Raw genomic sequence first — 11,962 nt, forward strand, 5'->3', positions numbered from 1 at the left:
TTAGGGATTCTTAGTTGACCTAGGAAATTCAGCTAGTCCTGTCTCTCACTGCCTCCTCTCAACAGGAAATCCCAAGTGCTGTTGGGGAGGTTGGCCAACAACTGCTTTAACTGCTTCCTGCTGAATTGGGGCATAGTAGGGGTTGTGCAGTTGAGATTTCCTCAGGAGGGATGCCTTTGATGTCATTTGCATCGGAGCATGGACTAGCAGGACGGTCCAGGGGTCCATGGTAGATCTTAGTCATGGACTGCATCTGGGGCGCCATTTGAAGAACATTTGTAGTTTTACAGCTTCAATTCTGGAAGAGACAAACTTAACAAGGAGGTTAAAGATAGAGGGATTGAAATATACAGCCTGCAGTGCAGGGGATCATTTCTTTGGCACACTTCACAGGCCCTGACTATTTGCTTGATAGTTTTGAAAAGGCCTGGTCCAGTAAATAATAATTTGGCCATCTGATAGGTGCTATCAATGCCTCTGTGGAAGGTTTGGTGAAGGGTTTTAAGTAATTTCTATTGGTTAACTGCAGGCAAAGGTATTTTTCCTTCTTTGGTGGCTAGCCATCCAGAGGGGAGGAATCTGTGTCCTCATGAGGTTCCCCATTCTATTTCTTCTGCTGAATACTGGGGTTTGGTTTCCCGGAGGGGATTACCCCATACTAGGGGTCCTTCTGTAAGCATTTTTAATGGAGGGTCCTGCCTTGGGGCTCTTTCAGCTTCAATATCCGCTTGGCGATTCCCTTCTATTTCCCTTTCCTTTCCTTTCTGATGACCCGGCACTGTAAGACTTCCACCTCTTTAGGTTTCTGTACAGCTAATAATAATCTCCTAATGGCTTCCTGATGTTTGATAGATGTTCCCTCGGAAGTTAGGAATTCCCTTTCTCTCTATATTGCTGCCTGGGCATGGAGGACTAGGTAAGCATACTTAGAGTCTGTATATATATTTACCCTTTTTTCTTCTAATTCTAGTGCCCGAGTGAGGGCTAGTAGTTCTGTCAGCTAAGCACTAGTTCCTGGAGTCAGGGGATTACTTTCAAGTATTCCATTATCACTGACCACTGCATACCCCACTTTTTGAAGTTCTTTTTCTACAAAGGAACTTCCATCAGTAAACAGATTGAGGTAGGGATCAGTCAAGGGAACCTCTAGAAGGTCTCCTCAAATGACGTAGGTTTGAGCAATTACTTGTTGACAGTTATGTTCTATCTTTTCTTCATTGTCTGGAATAATTGTGGCTGGGTTAAGAGTTGCACAAGTGTGCAGTCACAGCACTGGCCCTTCAAGTAATAGAGCCTGATATTTAAGTAAACCGTTGTCTGACAACCACAAGTCTCCTTTAGCAGTGAGTATGCTGTTCACAAGACGAGATGTCCACACAGTAAGATCTCTTCCCTGTATCGTTTTAACTGCTTCAGACACTAAGACTGCTACTGCTGCAACTCCCTGTAAACAGTGAGGCCAACCCTTTGCCACTACATCAATTTCTTTACTCAGGTATGCCATGGGTTGCAAGCTCATCCCTCAGGCCTGTGTAAGGACTCCCAGAGCTATTCCTGTTTTTTTCTTTGACATATAAAGAAAAGTCTTGCCCCGTTGGCAAACTTAACACTGGGGCTTGGGTTAGGGTCTTCTTTAGGGGCTGGAAAGCTGCTTCTGCTTCAGGTGTCCACCTTACTAAATGGGTATTGGCTTTCTGAGTTTCCTTAATTAGTGTATATAATGGTCTGGCTATTTTGCTGTACCTGGGAATCCATATTCCACAGAAACCTGTTATGCCAAGGAACCCTCTTAGTTGCTTTAGGGTTTTGGGATGAGGATAAGCCAGTATAGGCTGGATACATTCCTTACTGAGGGCCCTGGTGCCTTTGGATAATTTAACCCTAAGTATTTAACCTGCTGTGAGCAGAGCTGAGCCTTTGGTTTGAAAAGCTGTAGCCACAGGTGGTGAGGAAATTAAGAGCACTTGGGTGACTTGATGGCACAAGGTTTCCGAACGGGTGGCTAAAAGCTAATCATCCATTACCAAAGGACAAGAGTGTCCAGGTATGAGAACTAGCTCAAGTCTTGGGCTAATTCTTGGCCAAATTGTTGGGGGCTATCCCTGAACCCTTGGGGTAAAACAGTCCAGTTGAGTTGAGATATCGGGTTCAAAGGATCTTCGAAGGCAAACAAGAATTGAGAGCCAGGATGTACAGGGCTGCAGAAAAAGGCATCCTTAAGGTACAGGACTGTAAACCACTCTGCTTCCTCTGGTATTTGGGAACGCAGAGTACAGGGGTTAGGTACAGCTGGGTATAGAGAGACAACAGCCTCATTGATAATCCTGAGATCTTGCACTAACCTCCACTGACCATTGGGTTTTTGTACTCCTAAAATTGGAGTATTGCAGGGGCTATTGTATGATCTTACCAGGACTTGGGCTTTTAGGTCCTTAACAATTTTTGGAGACCTTGTTGGGCCTTGGGTCTAAGAGGGTACCGCCTTTGGTAGGGAAAGGAGGCAGAATTCTTTAGCTTAATTTGAACAGGATGGGCATTTTTTGCTCATCCATATTGTCCTTCTGTTGCCCAGACTTCAGGATTAATTCCTTCCTCAAGCAGGGGACCACAAACGGATGTTCCTTCTCTTATGTTCAGGTGTATAATGGCCCCTGCTTTTGCTAGAATGTCTTTCCCTAACAAGGGAGTGGGGCTTTCAGGCATAATTAGAAAAGCATGTGAAACGAGTAAAGTTTCCCAGTCACAACTTAGTGGCTGGGAGAAGTATCTAGTGACTGGCTGTCAGCTGTCCTAGAATTCTTCGGATAGTGACAGATCTGGAGAACAGTTTCCGGTACAGGAGAGTAAGACCGAGAAGGCCACGTCAGTGTCCAGGAGACAGTTAACATCCTGGCCCTCAATGGCCAAGCATACCCGGGGCTCTGGGAGGGTGATGGCATGGGCCGGTGCTTGCCCCCGGCATCCTCAGTCCTGCTGCTGGATCATCTGATTAGTGGCTTGTGACTCAGAGGACCTTTGTCCCCTGGGACAGTGGGCCTTCAGTGATTCCCTTGACATAAGGAGCATGGACGAGGGGGCAGCTTACTTCCACTTGGGCAATCTTTCTAAAGTGTTCTTGTAGACCGCATTGGAAGCAAGCCCTATTAGGCATTCGATTTGCCCAGCTTTTCCCTTTTCCAGAGGCTCCAAAGTCCGCTTGCCTGAGGGCCATGACTAAAGCGGTGGCCTTTTAAAAATTCTGTTTGTCCCTTTCTGCCTGCTCCTTCTGATATCTATTATAAAAAACCGAGGTTGCCAAGTTCAATAGGGTTTCTAAGTTTTGCTCCAGGCCTAAGACAGACTTTTGTAGTTTTTTCCTAATGTCTGCAACTGACTGAGTGATAAACTTATCCTTTAATATTAGTTGGTCTTCAATAGAGTCAGGTGACAGGGAGGTATTCTTCCTCAATGCCTCCGTTAGTCTCTCCAGAAAGGCAGTAGGATTTTCTTCCTTTCCCTGAGTTATAGTGGACTTCATTGAATAACTCATAGGCTTCTTCCTAGTTTTCCTTAGTCCTTCTAGCACGCAAGTTAGCAAATGTCTGCGGCACCAATCTCCATGTTATGATTCTGTGTCCCAGTGAGGGTCTACACTTGGAACTTCCTGATGGCCTGTGGGGAATGGTTCTCTTTCCTCTGTTGCCATCCTATCATTGACCTGACTGAGATACCAGAGATCACCAAACTCTTGGGCTGCAGTTATGGTGGCACTTCTCTCATTTGGGGTTAGTGTCTAATTTAGCAGTAACATTATATCTCTCCATGTCAGATTAAAGGATTGTCCTAACCCTTGTAAAACATCAATATAGTCATCAGGGTTATCTGAGAATTTACCTAGGTCTATTTTAATTTGCTTTAAGTCTGAGAGAGAAAAAGGTATATACACTCTGGCCGGACAGAATTCTCCTCCTTCCATTGCTTGCAAGGGGCATAATCTGGGAATATTGGCACTCTTTGGTTCATTGTGTAACGCTTTGTCTATCTCCTTTTGGACTGTTTGGGTTGAAGGGGGATCCTTATTAGTTGGAGAAGGAGTTGGGGGGACGCTGGTGTAGGGAGGTAAACTCTGAGGGCTACCTATAGGGCATAAATCATACTTTTTACATAATTGCGAGTTGTCTCTTAATGAACAGGAAATTTGTGCCTATGGCACTTCACTCCAGTTGCCTTTTATTCCTACAAAAGATGTCTAGCTGTAAGATGGTGTTATAACTTATACTTCCCTCAGAAGGCCAGGTTTCTCTCCCTTGAAAAAGATATCGTGGCCAAGCAGTACTGCAGAAGAATATAAGTCATTTCTTTCGTAGTGTCTGAGGGTGAAATTGGTTCCAATTCTCCAGATTACATCTTAGGGGTGTTTTTGCCTTGGGGGGAACGTTTCCGATCTGAAAAAAGAACATAGGGATGCCAGTACTCCAGTCATTTTCTGATGAGCATTAGTCTTAGAGCGTCCTCTATGGTCCTAATGCGTATTCCTTTCCAGGGTGCGTAACCACCCATGGATCTCTCCTTATCAGATTAGTTATGCTCACCAATGTAGCAGTCCTGCACCCCTTTTCCCACCTTTCTTGACCACAGAGAAAGGGGACTGGACTGCTGGATTCTAGTGGTCCTTTACCAGCATGCCCAACATTGCCTTTGCCTTCAGAAGTGAGTTCCTTTCCAGGGTGCATAACCACCCATGGACCTCGGTTTATCGGACTAGTTATGCTCACTGATTTAGCAGTCCTGCATCTGTTTTCCCGCCTTTCTTGACCACAAAGAAAGGGGTCCAGCCTGCTGGATTCTAGTGGTCCTTAACCAGCGTGCCCAACATTGCCTTTGCACTCAGAGGTGAGTCCTAGAGCTGGATTGGTTTCCTGAGTATTTCAAAACAACCAAGCTGCCCAATCAAGATGCATTCCCATAAAACAGTTCTTAAGCAAATTCATTTCAGAGAGGGTGTATGTAACCTTTTGAGTCAGGATTGAGATAGTCTTTTTTGATTCTGTAAGTACTTTAAGGTTTAGCTGAGTGCAAACAGCTCACACTTTTGAGGAGAGGAATTATTAGGCAATTTTTCTAACTCTGCTTCCACAAGAGTCTCTGTATCAATTATTGAATCCCCTTTGTCGTTTTTTCCCCAACCACCTGGGAAGAGCTGTCTATTGTCCTGTCCTGAAGGGAGTTCCTCCTAGGTCTGGTTGGACCTTTGTATGGTAACTAAGATTTAAATCCCCTGTTAGGAAATTGTCAAAAAGACTAGAAGGACTCAAATGCATCCAACCCCTCAATTTCAGGTTCATAAGTCATTCTATAAGCATTTTGATCAGCCAGTGCCTGAGTTTCCCCCCTCAACTAAAAACTTATTTGCTCGACTAGCTGAAAACACAGCTGGCAGCTTTAAAATTTCCTCATGTTATGTATGTACAGAAACTAATATGGAGAACAAGTGGCCATGGGAGTCAAAGAAATTAATGCCACAAGATAACTTCAGTTCGCTTAACCCTGACAGTGAACCAACAGCCTCAGCCAGTGTTAGTTGTTAAAAACCTTCATAATTGGATAGTACTGTATCACCTGATGGGAAAAGGCTTTTGCAGAGACAGTAGGAGAAACAACCTGCTTAGGGCAACAGTATTATGATGAGACTAAAAACAAAACTCTAGGGAGAAATGCCTGAATGACTCCTACTTATCAGATCCAAACACTTTCTCCCCATTCTCTACTCTAAGCTACACTTGGCATCAGCTAGAAGCTCCAAATGCTTGAAAGGCACCCCCTGGCCTATATTTGATTTATGGATCATGGGCATACTGTCAACTGCTGGCTGGCCAAATGGACAGGGGCATGTGTATTGAAAACAAACAAATCAACCTTCTTTATAATTCCTCTGAAGCAAGGGGAACCCTTAGAATATCCATTTTATAATAAAAATAAAAGAAGAACTTTAAAAAGCATAATCACAAAAATAAACCCAAATATCAAAAAAGGATGTGGACATAGGAGACTAAAAGGATAATATATGGCCTCCTGAAAGAATCATTAAATGCTATGGGCCAGCTACCTGGGGGCAAGAAAGGTCATGAGGGTACCACACCACAGTCTATATCCTCAACCACATCATAAAGTTGCAGGCAGTCCTTGATATCATAAGCAATGAATCAGCAAGGGCATTAGATTTATTGGCAATACAAGCAACACAAATGAGAAATGCTATATATCAAAATAGGCTAGCTTTAAATGACCTCTTTGCCTTAGAAGAAGGAGTATGTGGAAAATTTAATCAATTCTTGCCTAGAAATCCATAGTAATGGCCAAGAAATTCACAAAAATTGTCATAGAAATCACAGCTACAATGTGTAAGCTGGCCCATGTTCCAGTTCAGACTTGGTCTGGGTAGTCCCCGGATTCCTTGTTTGGAGGATGGTTCTCAGCCTTTGAAAACGTCAAAACCCATATTAGTAGGTTATTGCTTATTCTTGGCACTTGCCTCTTCCTCCCTTGCCTTTTGTCCGGGTTTATTAGGAGTATTCAGTAAACAATGGAGGCAATAGCAGCCCAATACACTGCCACAAAGTTGATGGTATTAACCAGCTATCAACCGCTGCCAGTAGAAGAAGCTCAGCTCCACAAAGAGGTGGCAAATAGTGGTGTTTTCTATTAACATCTCTGGTATAAGAACCACTGAAATGGAGAATGAAATAGGAATCAAAAGAAATTAAAGAGTGTGTAAGCAGAAACTCAGTTGTATGTAAGAAAACCCAACTCACCTTTAAAAACGAACTGCTTGTTTTTCTGTGGCCAGTGAATCTTCTCTTCTCCCTTCCCATGCATTTTGAAGACCCTGTTTCCCTAGCTGTGCAGTTGCAAGGTCACTAGACAGATAAACTCAAGTCACAGAACAGGTTTTTCCTTGAAAAGTAAGAAATGATATAATGCATGTCTCAATTGAATAGCTGTCTTTGTTTCTTGCTTCTGTAGTATGATTCCCCCTGCACAAATCTCCCCCGACCCACAAAATGCTTAAAAGGTAACTTAACTCTTTGTTCAGGTCTCAGTCTTTTGGATGTTAATCCAACTGGGTTGGTGCACCTAAATAATTAATAAATATCCTCCTGAACCCCATCGGTCTCTCTGATTCCTTAAAATCCTGCAACCTACAGACTTCTCAACTATTGACTCACACATTCTTTTCTTGCGCACAGGAAGTCCACATGTAAAACTGTGCTTGAAACTATTCTATTTGAAGGGTATCTCTGTGCCCTAGGATCCAGATAATCCCTTACTTTTTAAATTCTTCCTTTTTTTAATAGCTCACAGTATGATGTTATCAAAAATTAGGCAAATATTCTCATATTTTCTTAATTTTACAAGGGGAGAATTATTGTCCTCATATCATTATATTCTGGAAAGACCACAATGAGCACCACTGGACCTGATTGATTGTTATTTTGGGGTCCACTGCAGGGCTGTATACTAAGGGACAGTGGTCATTCTGAGTTCACAGAAAAAACCTGACATGAAAGGGGACGTTTTGCTAGATATGTGACCTGGTGAACAGAGTTGAAAAATGAGATCTGCTGATGACTTTCTCATCCAGCTTAGGGTCTTGATGGCTCTTTTAAATCAGAGTTTTAAAAGCTGGCCTCATGTCCTGAGTTCAGAAAAACCAAAATTGTTTATTTCCTATAGACTCTTTGGTGGAAAATCTCTTTTCCATGGACTTTTAAACTTCTTATTTACAATACATACCCCATGTCTTGTAATAAAGGTGTCAGCCATCTTCAAAATGTGTTTTTACAAATACAGTCTTTTTAAGCTGTATTAACTAAAGATATATTCATTTATATTCACTTTGAGTCTCTAGGATAAATATTACACTTAAATTGTTACTTCTCATAAAGTCTCAGTGTTTGCTAAATCTAGTGTTTTGCACATAAAAAAATCAAGAAACATTTTAAAATAATATTAGGAAATATTTGTATTTAATTAGATTTTATAATAATGTTTTTATTATTTTTCTTTTTATTTCTTAGATATAGATACTCAAATTTCTACAAACTGAAAAATGTAATATACTTACTTTAAAATACTACAAGAATAATTGAAGTTGATAGTTAAAAATGAAAAATAAAAGTATGATAATTGCTGAAGCCTTGTGATAGGTATGTATGATAAATGTTAGTGTATAATTCTTGCTATGTTTGCTAAAACTTTTTATTTTTATAACTTTGAAATAAATAATTTAATAATTTTATGGAAACTTTCCTATACTGTATATTAGCCATGTTTTGTAATAAAAACAAGTCAAACATCTGCTCACATGTTTTATCAATAAATTTAGGAGTTCAATAATGGATTCAACTGCTGAAATTGGTTACAAATGAGGGAAAAATGCGCAGCTTTCTAATTGGTCTTACACTAAAAGTACCTGCAACTATGGATATGGGTGCCACCAACACACTTTATTTAACATTTTTTCTCTGAGTCATTTTTGGTAAGGGATATTTTAACCTTATGATGACATCATTACAAATTTCTAATAATCTGTGACTCAGAGTGGTCTTCAATAAAGTACTATTATTTAATTCACATTTCTGGCCTGGTAAATCTAACCAGATAATTTCTATCTATTAATACCTTTTACAAACTTAAATTTTTTCTTATAACTATTTGCTATGAACATTTTAATGTTATAACTATATCTTTGTCTTTTCCTCTTAATTTAACATGCCTTGAGATGAACAATAACTGGGTTTGGTTTTTAGAGTCTGTGACTTAGTTCTCCAAAAATCAACAGTAGTACATTTTATCTGTGGCATGTTTCCTTTGGAAACATTTTACTGGGATATGATTTTATAACAAAACCATCACATATTTTATGTGTACAATTCCAATTTTTTAAAATATACTTACAGACAACCATAATCACAATCTAATTTTGAAATAATTTTATTACTATGGAAAAAGAAATTCAGCCCTTTAGTACTTACTGATTTTATTTCCCTGGTCACAGGCAATCATTAATCTGTTTTCACATCTAATCCTTGTATTAAAAGTTATTTTAAGTGAAATCATAAATTATCTGCTCATTTGGTTTGGTTTCTTTTAACTTACTTTGATAATTTCGAGGTTTGTTCCTGACATAGCAGGTATCATTAGTTCATTTTTTTAAATTTGGCAAATAGTATTTTATTGCATGGACAGAAGCACATATTATTTTTTTCTTTTACTATTTAATGAATATTTTGGTTTTATTCCTTTGGGGCTATTATAAATACTACTGCTTTGATCATTTACATTAGAATCTTTGTGTAGTCATAGGCTTTCATTTCTTTTGAGTACATAACAGAGAGTAAAATTTCTTTCTTTCTTTTTCTTTTTGTGAGACAGAGTCTCGCTGTGTCGCCCAGGCTGGAGTGCAGTGGCCGGATCTCAGTTCACTGCAAGCTCCGCCTCCCAGGTTCACGCCATTCTCCTGCCTCAGCCTCCCGAGTAGCTGGGACTACAGGCGCCTGCCACCTCGCCTGACTAGTTTTTTGTGTTTTTTAGTAGAGACGGGGTTTCACCGTGTTAGCCAGGATGGTCTCGATCTCCTGACCTCGTGATCCCCCCGTCTCGGCCTCCCAAAGTGCTGGGATTACAGGCTTGAGCCACCACGCCCGGCCAGAGAGTAAAATTTCTGAGTCATATGGTGATACTCTTTATAACATTTTGAATAATCGCCAAATTTTTTTTAAAGTGGTTGTTTTTTACATTGCTACATACAGTCTTTGAAGCTTTCATATTTTTGATATCTTTGGCAATTTTTTTTTAAACACTACATTTACTAAGATTCAGGCAATAAGACACAGCATACCAGGCTGGCCACTCAACTTGTTATTGCAAATCTCAGCTTTCAATATGAAGCCTTTTTTTTTCTTAAATCAAAACCCTGCTTTTTACATGCTAAATATCTTGGCAAGTAGGCCATTAAACACGGTAATGAACTTAAGACAGCAAGAGTGAGGAGTTAACAAAAGCTAAACATTGCAGGCTAAACAAAATTCATACAAAAAATAAACTATCACTGGTTACATAAAATTTTCCTGACTGGTTAAAACTTAGTGTTAAACATGCATTTTAGAATATTTAGCTCTCAAGTTCAAAAAGAACCAGCGTCTATTTAAAATAATTCCTCTCCCAAGCCAAAGTGTAATCAAAATTAATTCAAATGACATAACACCTTCTAATGCTAAAAAATATTCATTATTATTGAAGTGTAGGTAAATCTCAGTGCTTTTGGGGCTTTCTCATGCTGCAAATGGCTGTTTCTCTGGTTCACTCAAAGCAGCATCCAAGGATAACACTAAGTTCAGTAAAGGGCAAGACTGCTGGTAGCCAACTCTGACCTCCCCGTGAAGCATTGCTACTGTGTCCATAATATAGGATGTGTGAGGATCAAAGGCACACTATTCTGCTAGCTAAAGAGATAGCAAGCCACCCCCCAACCCTAAAAGGTCCTTCCCCTGATAAATAAAAGTATATGAGGGGAAAAAATTAAAATACACTTATTTACAGAGTAAGGGTTTTTAAATATTAATGTAATCCCTCCTTCAAAAATTTTAACTAGAGTCATCTGGTCATTTCTGATTACATCTTAAAGATACATCTAGATTCAATTTCTGTTGGTTTATCCTTAGACACTTCTAGTCAAAAGTATTGATTTTATTCCCAAATATCTTAACCACGAGTATAACCACAGTGTATTATCTCACAGAGTTATCAAGCACTGGAAGAAAAAAAAATAGATGTTCAAGCAGCAGCCAACATTTATGGCCCTTTCACACAGTGACATCTGAGTGGCTACTGAATAGTCCAGGAATAATTCTAAAGACAAGAAAATTCATACATTTTAGTAAGTATGTTGTAGTTTTCACAATTGAAATTTCCTCAGGCATTGCACTTTCTTTATAAGGGAATCCTGATTTTTCTTAACGTTATGGTGAGTCAGGACTTGAACTAGCACACTTCTTTTTCTTCTTCTTACTGTGTTTCTTATGCTTCTTTTTCTTTTTCATTTTTTCTGTTGCTTTTTCTCGTTCTTCACTGTTTTTCTTCTTTTTTGCTCACACCTCCTCAATATACTCTGATTGTGACAAGAACTCAGATGATAAAGGTTTATCTTCAGAATACATCTTTCTCTTTTTGTTGAGTCCTTTAATATCCTTTTCTTTCTCAGTTCCATCTTTTGACTTCTCTTTCTTTTTAAAACCATCCTTACTGTCTGGTTCAGTTTCTGACATGGAGCTTTCAGAAGATTTATGTGAACAGTTCTTCTTTTCCTTTCTCCATTTTCCTTGTTTCTTATCCTCATCTTCAGAATCAGAACTGCTGGAAGAATCAGAGCTTGATGAAGAAGAAGATGAATACCTACCAGACTTCTTCTTTTCATTTTTCTTTCTCTGTCTTTTTTTGGATGAGCTCTTACTTCCACTTAATAATTTCTCCCTGTGTTTTTCCAATTCTTCCTTCCAGTTCTCATTCATTTTTTCTTCAAATTCAGCCAAAGCCTTGCAGCCTTTCTTTCTCTTTTCTAGTTGCTCTTTTACTTCTTCCCAGGTAGGCCTTGGTCAATTCAGATAACATTGTATTGTTGGCCCTGAAGACTGGACTGGACCCTTTGATCTTGCCATTGCTATTGGGTTCATATAGGCCACCCGATTGTCCTGCTTCCCCATGGTGCTGGATTGAGTGCACAGTCGCATGCCCAGCAATCTTTTTTATTGTCTCTTTGTTACAGCTATTTTAGTAAGTATCTCATTGAGCTTTTGATTTGCATTTCTCTACATTAATATGTTGCATATTTAAAATTTATTGACAATTTTTGCTTTTTATTTGTAGAAATTTTAAATTCAAGTTCTTTGCATATTTTTCAAGTGTCAATTTTCTATTTATTATT

The 11,962-nt window shown here is 39.5% G+C and overlaps 1 pseudogene; it reads right to left on the reverse strand.

The window, feature by feature from the left end:
* Nucleotides 1-11,000: 11,000 nt before the first annotated feature.
* On the reverse strand, nucleotides 11,001-11,741 carry LOC105466282 (protein FAM133B pseudogene; annotated as a pseudogene).
* Nucleotides 11,742-11,962: the final 221 nt, after the last annotated feature.

The sequence above is a fragment of the Macaca nemestrina genome, chromosome 15 (genome assembly GCF_043159975.1).
Source record: "Macaca nemestrina isolate mMacNem1 chromosome 15, mMacNem.hap1, whole genome shotgun sequence".
In the NCBI taxonomy this organism is placed as follows: domain Eukaryota; kingdom Metazoa; phylum Chordata; class Mammalia; order Primates; family Cercopithecidae; genus Macaca; species Macaca nemestrina.